Genomic DNA, 12,275 nt, shown 5'->3' with positions numbered 1-12,275 from the left:
GAATTTTTAAATGCGAAAGAGTATAAAGTAAAATGAAAGGGAAAACTCTCAGCCCTCCACCCACCCCCCTCGACCTCTCACATACTCCCTCACCCCCGCTTGCCCTCCAAGTTCCTTGGCCTGGGTGGAACTCCTATTAATACTATATCAATCCAGTAATCCTCGAACTGTATTGGGCACAAGATTCATGTGGGTTGATGCAGAGTCTAGGGTTCAGTCACCAGAGACTATGATTCAGTAGGTCTAGTATGCTAGTTCAGTACAAGATCTTATATGATCTAATAGATCAGAAGATCTTGTATGAAGTCCAAGAATATGTATTTTTAACATGTACTCTAGGTACTTTAGGTGATTTTCATACAAATAGATGATGATGCTTTCAAAAAAAATTTTAAAAGTCATTTAACATATGTAGCAATGCCTATAATTTATATTTTAAAATCATGCTTTGTATATTGTTCTGAAAGTTTCTTTTAAAATATATTTTGGACCCCTTTCCATGACAATGTTCACAGACCTATCTCTGTTTTAATAGCTGGTTATTATTCCACTGTATGTTTAAATAGTAGAGTATAGGCAAATAAGCATTTAGATAATTATTTGGGTTGTTTACATTTTATTTCTTACTCTTATCAACAGTGTTGAATACATTCACTTTGTCCAGTGTTGTGAATAATTCTATAGGATAACATCCTGGAAGTAGAACTTCTGAGCCAGAGGATAGTCACATTTACAATTTTGGGTAAAATTGAGCAATTTTTATGTTGTTTCAATATTTTTGATGTTATACATCAATTATGTTTCACACATTATTTGAACTAAGCATAATATATCATCATTTTTATTGTTAATCTATCCCCTGATATACCCTCTCCCATTCCTATAGATTTCCAGATATCTAACGAAATTCTTGGCCTTGACATACTGCCTTGTTCTGACTTCTAGCTTGTGTACAAAGCCTGCCTCAGGAGTTGATTCAGACCCCTCTTCTAAATTTATGGCCCAATTTTGTGTAATTTCCCAGGGCTAGCTGTTTCCACACCTCCCTTGGACTCATTGCTATGTCATGATTCTGTAAGTCCACACCCCAGCCCAGGACTCCATAAAACAGTTCTGCTCACATCCTTCTCACCTACTCCTACACATATGGAACAATAACAAACTATATAAATAATTTGTAGTTACATGCTGATTGTGTAGTGTAGGCTCTAAGTAGAGAAAAAAGTCCATTTGAACTAGAGAAGTCAGGAAAGACTTTTTAAAATACTCTTTATGTTTTTATATTTTGTTTATGACCATTGAAGAAGTTCAGTTTTAAAAAGGGAATAGGAATCAAGAGGTATGAAAGATGACTGAGATCGATATAGACAGGGATCTAAATAGCAAAGAAGGCAAACAAACAAACAAAAAAACAACCACAAACACAAGCAGGATATTTTTCATACAACCACTTGATGAAGCCATTTTGACAAGAGGTAGGACAGCCCAGTTAAAATGTAAAAGTCATGATTTCTGCCTTAAATCAATGTGGATGTGTACAACCAGACATCTGTATTCTATCTCTGATGCTCACTCTAAATATGGTGGACTTCTGTGTTCTACTTTAGTCACTTTTGTATTGCTTGACCTTTAAGTTAGCATATATTGTTTTTATATTCAGATTTTTTTCACAAAAGTGTAGAATCACCAGTGTTTACAGGAGAGAGATTGAAGAGACATAGCTGATAAGAGACGTACACCTTGAAGGTGGATATTATTGTGATGGGCTTTGAATATTGTGCAGAGATATTCACCCTTAGTAGGGACATCAGTGGGGAATTCCTTTGAGGACAGGTATGACAAAGCAAAAACCCAATTTATTTAAAGCTATAATTTACTTTGTATTTTATTTTGATAGAATGCCCAAGTCAGTCAATTTAGATTTGGTATTGTAGTGAACATGTGTTGCTTCCTTCTCAATAATCTCCTCTTTCTTCCTAGTAATACCTTGAATTTCTCAGTTATACAGTTTGAATGGGACTGACCCCTCCTCCAACAGCTCCAAGGGTAGGCCCTGATTAGTATAAGCCAGTCAGTAGATTTCATTGCCCTGACCCAATGATTGTTTCATAGATGAAAATATTCCAATAAGGTGCAAAGAGTCTCCGTTCTCAGAACTGGTTTGAGTAATTGGGTAAACAAACTCCCACTTTTCTGCTAGAAAATGAACCTGAAGAAAGTAGCTCCAGAGTTGTTAGCAACCATCCTTGTGACCACAAAGTGAGGGCCTGGTGAAAAAATGGACTCAACATTGACAAAGCAGAGCCAAAATTTTGAGGGAGAGAAACTGGATGCTTGTCCTGATTCTTGACCTGCTAGGCTGAGTGAAAGTTTACCTGAAGTCATATCTATTTCTGAGTTTTCCTGCAACATAATCCATAAATTCACTTCAACGTTTCAGCTAGTTGAAGCTGAATTTTCTCCTTTCTGCAGCCAAAAATCCCAATAAATACAAGTGACATGGCACTTGTGGATGTTAGTACTGTCTTGAACTCTGTAGGACGTTGTCATGTGCAGAAAATGGATCAAAGGTTAGGGTTTGACTTTGTGCTTTAACTGAGTTTACAGCAGAAGCTGAAGTCCCTAAGGTTCAAATTCCCACAGGGATATAGAATTTAAAATATTCTCACTAGTAGATTTATTATCAATTGGCTTCTAGAAATTATTTTTAGCATTCTCCTATCAAGCTTCATTTTACCTTTAACCAAGTACTGGAAGAAATGGGGCTAAAGATGTAAAGTAGCTTGGGTGAGTCATTTTAGTTTATTTTCTAACCTCTTGATGAGAAGTATCTGTACTACATTAAAAGCTGTAAAAAAAAAAATGAGAAATTTAAGATTTCATTTTGAAATCAATTAACTTGGTTTTACATAAGATCCCAAATATAAACTAAAGATATAAGGTGCTACTTGAAACAAGTCATCGAGTAGACATATGCCCTTATTATTGAACTTAAAGATTTAATCTTTTTTTAAAAAGTGATTTTTCTCAGAATGTAGAAGCAGTTTCCTATACATCATGTCAGACCTGGAAAGACTGTAGCAGGAGTGGCCCCATGACTTGCATTTGTAAGAGTTGCTGTTGAAGGGCTAACTGGAGCCATGTTTAAAAGAGTGATAACTAAGGAAATGGATGAAGACCATCTGAAGAAGGAAAAGAAAATATAAGTAAAATACCAGTTGATGTTAGAGAATCCAGGCAGGTTTAGTTTATGGTTTTTAAATAGGCATGGCTCTGATTGTGACAAAGGCCTTCAGAGCAGTTCAAAGAGAAGGAATAAGTGAATCCTGCAGAAGTTTTGGGAAGACTTTGCTGAGCTCTGCCACAACCATCAGTACCTGTCCAGGAATTAAAAGAACTCCAGAGACTTTAGAGGAACAGTCAGAATGTGTACACATACTGAATATTGTATATATTAAAGAATCATCTTTAGTTTTATTGGGTGTGAAAGTGATATATATCATTGTTCTGCTTTTTAAAAATATTCGTATTTTAAAATATCCCTTATTTGTTACAGATACACAGACATGCACACACGCAAACACACACATACATGCATGCATGTGTGCACAGGCACACTCACACCATACAGAGACTTTTATCAAAGGAGAGACACCATGAATCTTTTAAACTCTTTAATAAAGATGAAATTTTCAGTCCTTACAAGTTGAAGATTGATACAAGAATGTCACATGTCATGGAAAATGGAAGATATGAAAATCACAAGAGTTCTATAAATGAATAGCAGAAACTGCTAGTGATCTCAGCCTCCCTTGTCTTAGCGCGGCCATATGATAGAGTTCTGGCCAACGGAAGGTTAGTAGAATTGACGTGCACTCTTTCAAGCCATCACACCTTCCTGCGTTGTTCTCATTTTCCCCCTCACCTTTCCGTTGAAGGACAGAACTCCTAGAAATGAGTGAAACCCAAAAGCAAAAGGAGTCTGAATCCTGAATGACCGTCCCTCTCCCCACTGAACTACAGTACACTATGCGTTGGATAAGAAGCAAATTTTTATTGGATTAAATCACTAACAGTTTGGTATTGTTTATTACAGAAGTTAGTCTGTTATGATTAATACACAAGTCACCATCAGCATTTTAGATTATTAAATGATAACTAAAAGTGGTGGTTTGACTATGACCAGAGAATTGTCACAGGGCACAGGTTTCCTAGGAAACGACTCTGAAATAGAGATTACATGTATGTAGGAAATTTACTAGGAAGTGGCTTAAGGATCAGCACCTTCGGGAGAGCATAAGAAGTGGGACTGGGCAGAAGGGGAAGTTGTATTGCGATGCAGTGGCAACAAAGGCCACTGCAATTGCGTGGAGAGCTTTAGGGCTAGGATATTCTTTCAAAGATTCTCAAGTCGAAATGAGGGAGCAGTTGTACTCCTATATATGGGCCGGTTTTTGCATATGGGTTTTCCTGGGGGAGGGGAGAAGATGTTGGATGAGGCAGCTTCCTTTGGCAGTGGGCAGCGCCTGAAGAGGAATTCGGCTGGGAGTCCTCAGTAGCCAACACTCCTGTAACGGGAAATTAATGCCTAAAAGATGGGTCTGGGCAGGGCAATACATATCCACTTCAGAAATATTCCAGAAGTTGGGTTGTAAGTGATAATATGCTTTTAATGAATAAGCCAAGGAGCTATTTACTGTTTACGAAGGAGACTGCCTACTAAGGCCAAGGGATTAGTAAAATCTGTATTGAATGCCAAGGAGTTTGAGAAAATAATATTAAGACAGCAGAAGATGGGTAGATGGGGGAAGTAGGGGAATCTTCCTGGAGGTTTTAACCAAAAGACCCGGTTAAAGATAACTGCTTGAAATAAAGCACAGCTTCTAATTGTTACCCTCCACTGACTTTCTGATTACCCATTTGATAACAATATTTCATTGAAAACCAGTTGGAGACTATTCAAATGATCAAAACAAAGGTTCAGTGAAGTCTTTAAAACTTGATTTTAATACATTTTTAAAGAAGTCAATCTTTCTCTTAAAGAATCTTTAGTATTTGCTGCAGAACAATGTCTTGAAAGGGTAGAAAAGTTGCCCAAAGATAAACTACATTTGGAGCATAGTCTAATGTTTTAAAATTACATCCCAAACTCTGATTGCTTCATTGTGTCTGAATGACTGAGGATGTAGACTGAGGGCAATAATATTCCAGGGGTAACAAAAGAACTGCAGTGATGGAGTATCTACCTTTTTTCCTCAAAGATATTAACATTACACTCCTCCCAAAAAAGAATATAATTAACATTTGTATACTCACCAGGACTTTTTTATTGTTATATAATCTTTCTCTTTATTTTTTATTGAAGTATAATTGACTTACAATATTATGTTAGTTTCAAATGTTATGTTAGTTACAACATAATAATTTTATATGTTTATACATTGCAAAATGATCACCACTATAAATCTAGTTATCAACCATCACCATACAAAATTATTACAATGTCAATGCCTACATTCCTTATGCTGTATATTACATATCATGACTTATTATTTTATAACTGGGAGTTTATATTTCTTAATCTCTCTCATGTATTGCATTCATCCCTCTCCTTTGGCAACTGCCAACTTGTTCTCTGTACCTATGAGTCTATTTCTATTTTCTTATGTTTATTTGTTTTTTTCTAGATTTCACAAATAAGTGAAATTATATAGTATTTGTCTTCCTATGATATTTCACTTAGTGTAATACCCTCCAGGTCCATTCATGTTGTTGTGAATGGCAAGGTTCATCTTTTTTGTGACTGAGTACTATTCCATTGCTTATACAAATTTGCATATATGTATGCAACATCTTTTAATCCATTAACCTTTTGATGGACTCTTGGGTTGATTCCATATCTTGGCACCAGTACTTTTAATAGCTAATAATTTGTTACTAAATAATAATTATTTTATTGCTAGTTAAAGATCTTTTATACTTATAAATATTTTAAAATTATATTCTTTATTTTTTATAAAAATGACTGGTTTGATTTATATTCATTCATAACCCCATGACTTTCTAATTCACACAATGACATTTAGATAACCTTTGCTAACTCTTAAGACAAATGGAAAAAGTGGGAACTTGCCCAGGAGAGGAAATCCCCCTAAGTTCAGAGCTACAGAAATAAATCCTCAGGCCAGCTCCTGGAGTGCTCAGTTGATCTAGTTCATGTTTCTACTGGAATACTGACTTCAGAGGAAACTTCCTGAAACCTCACAAATACTGACCTCTTTCAGAAGCTGGTAATATGAAGCAAAACAAAGTTTCCAAACTCAGTTGCAATGAATTGTACTTGGGAACAGACGGTTCCTGTTAGAAGTAACTGTACCCTATCATGTAGCCCAGCAAACTGTCCTGGATTACCACACTTGAGAAATTCAGGTTTGCTTTTTCTAAGTTTCCTATTATACAGACAATCAATCTTTTTGATGGTTATCTCATTGGAACAGAAGTCATAGGCGTTACCTATGAAATAAAGCCTCATAATACTTACGTGTATGTGTGTGTGTATGTGCGAGTCAGTGTATGAAATGCTAATGAATGTAAACTATAAAAGGAATGATTTAGGATACTTCATAAAAATACATGACCAATTTTGTCTTATTAGATAGTGTAGAATATATTATATTTGTGAATCTGCTGCCAAGGAATCCTTCCTAAACTGTTTCTGAGATGGGAATCCTGAAGAGTGAATTTTGCCAAATTCTCCTTGAAAATTATTCACTTGTTCACTCATTCAACAAATACCTACTGGCTATGTGCCAGGCATTATTGTAGGTGCATGGGACACATCAGTGTACAAAACCAAGATCCTTGTCCACATGTTATTGGAACCTGACATTCTATTGTAAAGAAAGTAAATAAAAACATAATAAATAAGTGACTAAGTAATATAGTATATTAGAGGGTGATAGGTATATGAAAAAAAAAAAAGTAGAGCAGGATAAAGAGGATGAGAAGTGTAGGTGGGGTAGATAGTCTGCAGGATTAAGGAGGATAATCTGGGCAAGACTCATTGAGATAGTGGGTTGTGAACACAGATCAGAGGGATCTGAAGGAATTTAACTCTGACTACATAGGCGAAGAGCACCACAGCCTGAGGAAGCAGTCACACAAAGTCTGTCTGGTTGGTCTGAGGAAGAGCAGGAGTGAACAGAGGTGATGATGCAAGCTGTCTGTGATGGTCAGTCCCTCAGAGTTGTCTTGAGTTAGGCCCAAATAGTCAGGCCTTTATACTCCCACAGTGATCTGTCATTGGATGTGGGCCACCCTGGAACGGCTATGACCTTGAGCAAGGTGGCTCTCTACAGCCGAGGGGACTAAGAGCTCTGGGCTATCTACGGCCATCACTCCTGGCAGCATTCATTGAAGAAATGCTGGGAGGTACATCTCAGTATCAGTTCCTGTGGCCTCTTCATTCCCAAGGTCACCTGTGGTTCATGATGGCTGCTGTAACTCCAGTATTCAACCAGCTAGAAGAAGGGAGAGAATGAAAAGGAAAAATCCCAGAAGTTGCATGTACTACTTCTGCTCAGTCTATTGCTAGAATCTAATCACATTGCAATACCTCGCTTCAAGGAAATCTGGATTATGTAGCCTTTATTTTTGGTGGCCTAGGACAGCAAACAGACAGAAAGGACATCAAATACAATCAGCCATCTCTGCTACTATCATGCTCCCCATTTTTGTAGGGAAGAGAATGTGGTTTCACTGCACAGAAGAATAAATGAAGTGCAGTCCTTTTAGCTTATTCAGGATTTCATGATTTCGGATATTGCAGAATTGAGAGGCAGCAAAGAGACAATATTACCTTGAAGAGCTCACACAAGAGAAGACTTTATGGGAGAAGGGTGTTACCACTTATACAGATAAGGGGTCAGGCCTGTGAAGTCTGGGAATGAATGTAAGGAGATTTGTATCCATAGACTGGTGGGACTTGGGGCCAGTCAGGTGGCATGAATGCAACATAAATGACTACAGAACAGCTTCCTTCCTGACCCCGCACTTGGCTTGCCTCTTCTGACTTTCCAGTCTTCTTTACAGGCTCTTCTTCCCATTCTTGACTCTCTAAAGTTGGGATGCTTCCTAGGTTCTGCCCTTAGTCCTCTTCTCATGATGAATCATCGTGCATTCCTTTCCTTTATTGGTTCATATAACTCTTTGAGAATATGATGACCTTCAACCCCAGAAAACTGTCCATATAAACATCACCAATTTATTGAGTAGAATAGCTTAATAGAATATCAACATTAAAGATTTTACTTTTCTTCTATCTCTGTCTTTAACAATGTTATATCAACTCTTCCTTAAAATAGGTCCTTCATGATGTGTCAGGAAGAGCCCACAGCTTTCTAGACTAAAAACAGTGGTGGATTCCGCTTTAAACTCTAACCACATTTCTACTTTTCCACCAACTGAGATTTGATCGGTGGTCTAAGGACCTTCAAAGTCAGCTTTTTGGCTCTTCACTCTACCATTCTCTTCTCATTCACTGGGTAAGAATTCTCTAGGAGGAGAGGTAGGATTGCTTTGTATAACTGATCTTCCTCTGACTCTGTCCAGACCTGGTCTCAGTAGCTGAACTCTGCCAGGTGATGGCTTCTACCTTGTAGATGGTGGAGTGAGACTTTCTCTGGGTACTTCTCAGAGTCATCTTGACTGTCTCTGGTGCTAAGGCTCTCTTTCATCCTTTACTCCCATTATGAGCTAAATAAGTTTATGTCCGCCCCCCCCATTTATATGTTGAAATCCTAACCTCTAGTGTGATGGCTTGAGGAGCTTGGGGTTTTGAGAAGTGGTTAGTTCTTGAAGGGGCCATCATGAGTGGAATTGATGCCCTTATAAAGGACAATCCAGAGAGCTCCCTCACCCCTTCCACCACGTGAGGATGTAATGTGAAGGTGGCCAGCTATGGACCAGGAAGCAAGTCCTCACCAGACAATGAATCTGCCAGTGCCTTGATCTTGGACTTCTTAAGATCTCCCACCCTCCAGAACTGTGGGAAATAAAGTTTAACAAATAATACACAGAGTCCATAGTATTCTGTTGTAGCACTCTAAATAGACTAGGACAACTCCAAAGACCTTCTCTGAAAGAACATCACCTCTTTCAGCTGATGGTTGCCTGGACAGCCTTACAATGTCTGTCCTCAAGTCCCTTTCATTAATAGATTTTCTGCATGTAATTTCACGTACATACAATATTTGCATTCCAGAGGCAGGCAAATCTCAGAGGAAGAGGGAAGAATGGATTGAACTGAACATGCTTTGATTTCTTCCTCCAAATTCATCAATCAGGAGCCTCTCTTCTCTGTGGAGGTCAGTGAGTGATGAGAAAAAGGAGGACTGAAGTGTTACTCTAATGGAAGTACCATGACATGGTAACATCAGGTGGGGGGAGCAATGTTCCTGATTAATAGTTTACATGTAACTATCTAGTATACAGCTACACTAAGATACATCACATAGGTGTATTGAACTTAAAGTCTATCATACTGAACTCATTATTTTCAAATACAGTCCAATCTTGTTATCTGTATTTTCAACTGTATTTTTATCTAACTGCCCACCTACTTATTCATGGAAAAAAATCTAGAAAATCATCTTGGATTCTCCTTAGCTTCCCCATCATCCCAGCCAATCAATAGATTTTATATTTTACATCTCTCTAGAATCTCATCACTATTTCTCTTGCTTTAGTTGAGGCTATGACTACTTCCCATTTGAATTATTGCAACAACCTTCTAATCAATTTCTCTACATCCAGATTTACCTTCAAATTTTCCCATACTGGATCTAATGCAGTCTTTCTAAAATTCAGATCTCATGAAGTGATGCTCCTGTCTAAAACCCTCCACCAGGTCACTACTGTACTATGTTTGTTTGTTAGTTGCTCAGTTGTGTCCGACTCTATGCAACCCCATGGACTGTAGCCTGCCACACTCCTCCGTCCATGTGATTTCTCAGGCAAGAATACTAGAATGGGTAGCCATTTCCTTCTCCGGGGATCTTCCCGATCCAGGGATCAAACCCAGGTCTCCTGCATTGCAGGCAGGCTCTTTACAGTCTGAGCCACCAGGGAAGCCTGTACTATGTTGTTTATCAAAGTGTTGTCCTTAGAACACCTCTGGCTAGAATCACTTGGATGGGATATTACACATACAAATTCCTAGGCCCTATGGAAGACTTAGAATCTCTGGGGACATAACCCTGAAGTTTGCATTTTTGACTTTTATATTTAGAAAGTGGTTTTTATACACAAATTTTGGTATGAATGCTAATCTGTAAGATAAATCTACACTCCTTTCCAGAGTGTATAAGGCTCTTTAGCATTTGACTTCTATCACCTCTTTAATTTTTTTGTGCTACCACTACCACTGCCATCTTTGTTTTGGGAAACATGTTTCCTAATAAGCCATTTCATATTTCTTTCTCTTTGAATACGCTAGTTCCTTGGTTTGGAGCATTTTTCTCCCTCAACTCTCTTTAAGCTCATGAAAACCATTTTAGCCTTTAAAATCTTATTACTTTCTCTCTCTCTCTTTAATGTAGATACACACACACACACACACACACACACACACACACATACAGACACAAATCCTATCTATCATCTATATTTGGCCTTATGCAACTGTTGGAGCTAGCTGAGCACTCTCCATGTAGGACTATTGTCTCTATCTCTGCTAATACTGGGAGGGAAGAAGGATGTAAAGTGGGAAAGATGACTAAGGGCAGGCAGGAATCCAATAAGCCTGAGGTGCAATCCCACAAGGACAAACAGTAACCTGTATTTTTGTTCTTGTTGCCTCTGATGATGGTACCTCATGATGATAAGTGCATATTGCAGAAGCTAGGGCTCTTCGGCATGGAGACAAAAAATACACACTTGGACCAGGAGTTGGAGGAGCTGAAGGATGATCCAGGGGAAGATAGAGCAGTTGCTTTTTCCCTAATATCCTCTAAATCTTTCAAGAATCTTCCTTGTGGTCCACTGTAACTGGACACTTAAAAGCAAGTGAATTCTAGGAAATGTTCCCCTCAGCCAAGTTGATAAATCAAGAAACACAGCACACACTGGATAATCTAGTTTGGGCAGGGTGGTCTCATTGGTGAGATGACATTTTCACAGCTACTAAAGTGAGAGACTGGGCCAACAGAATAAGATGACCAAGATATGCAAAGGTCTTAAAGCAATAATATCAGGATGGGGAACTCCAGAGAAGAGTCAAATGCCTAAGCCAAAGGAAAGGCAAGTTTCAGCTGAGTGTCAGGAAGAGTTGGAACTAACATCTTAAACCACCACAACTTTCTTCCTGCTATTCTGTTTATCTGTGTCAACTTCATCCTTTTTCCACTTAAAACTGCTTTCCTTCACCTGGTAGAAATGTGGTCACTTAAATCATTAAACTGTCTTTATACTTTCTGTGATAGTCCATCAAAAAAAAATCTGGGGGAAATTACTCATCAGTTTTACTTGGGTTAGTTGTCCATCCTTGGATAAATTATGTAGTATCAAAGGATGGAGTAAGATATTAATTATCTGTTCTTGTATAATAAACTACTCCAAAATTTAGAAGCTTTAGAAAGCAACAGCTATCTGTTATCTCACAGTTTCTGTTCAACAGGAATTTAGGAGCAGTTTTGCTAGGTTTCTGTCTTGGGCAGAAGTAGAAGGCATCTCTGATGAAGTTGCAGTCAAGATGTCAATTGTAGCTGCAATGATTTGAAGGCTTGACTAGGCTGAAGGATTCACTTCAAGGGGACTCATTTACACATCTGCTAAGTTAATGCTGGAGGCCTCATTTCCATGCCATGTGGAAATCTTCATAGCTGCTTGAATGGCTTGAATGTTCTCATGCATGACATCTGACTCCTTCCCAGAGTGAGTGATCTAAAGGAGCAAGAAAGATGCTGTAATATTTACTTTTTTAATTTATTTTTTATTAAATTTTATTTTTATTTTTTATTGAGGTATAGCACATATAATAATTTATTATGAAGCTATAATATTTTCTGTGACCTAGACATAGAAGTCATACTCTGTTTTTCCTTAATATCCTAATAGTTATATAGGTCAGCCTCATTCAGTGTGGGAGGAGACCACACGTGTGTGTGAATGACAGAAGGTGAGATTCACTGGGGGTAATTTGAGGGGATGGATCCCAAGGTGTTTGTAACTTGCGCAGCTTGCATCAGGTTCTTAGTCTCTGTGGGCAGAGTGAGGAT

This window comes from Giraffa tippelskirchi, chromosome 8, assembly GCF_054371585.1.
Source record: "Giraffa tippelskirchi isolate mGirTip1 chromosome 8, T2T-mGirTip1v1.2.pri, whole genome shotgun sequence".
NCBI classification, from domain to species: domain Eukaryota; kingdom Metazoa; phylum Chordata; class Mammalia; order Artiodactyla; family Giraffidae; genus Giraffa; species Giraffa tippelskirchi.
Note: the sequence above shows the minus strand (reverse complement) of the source record.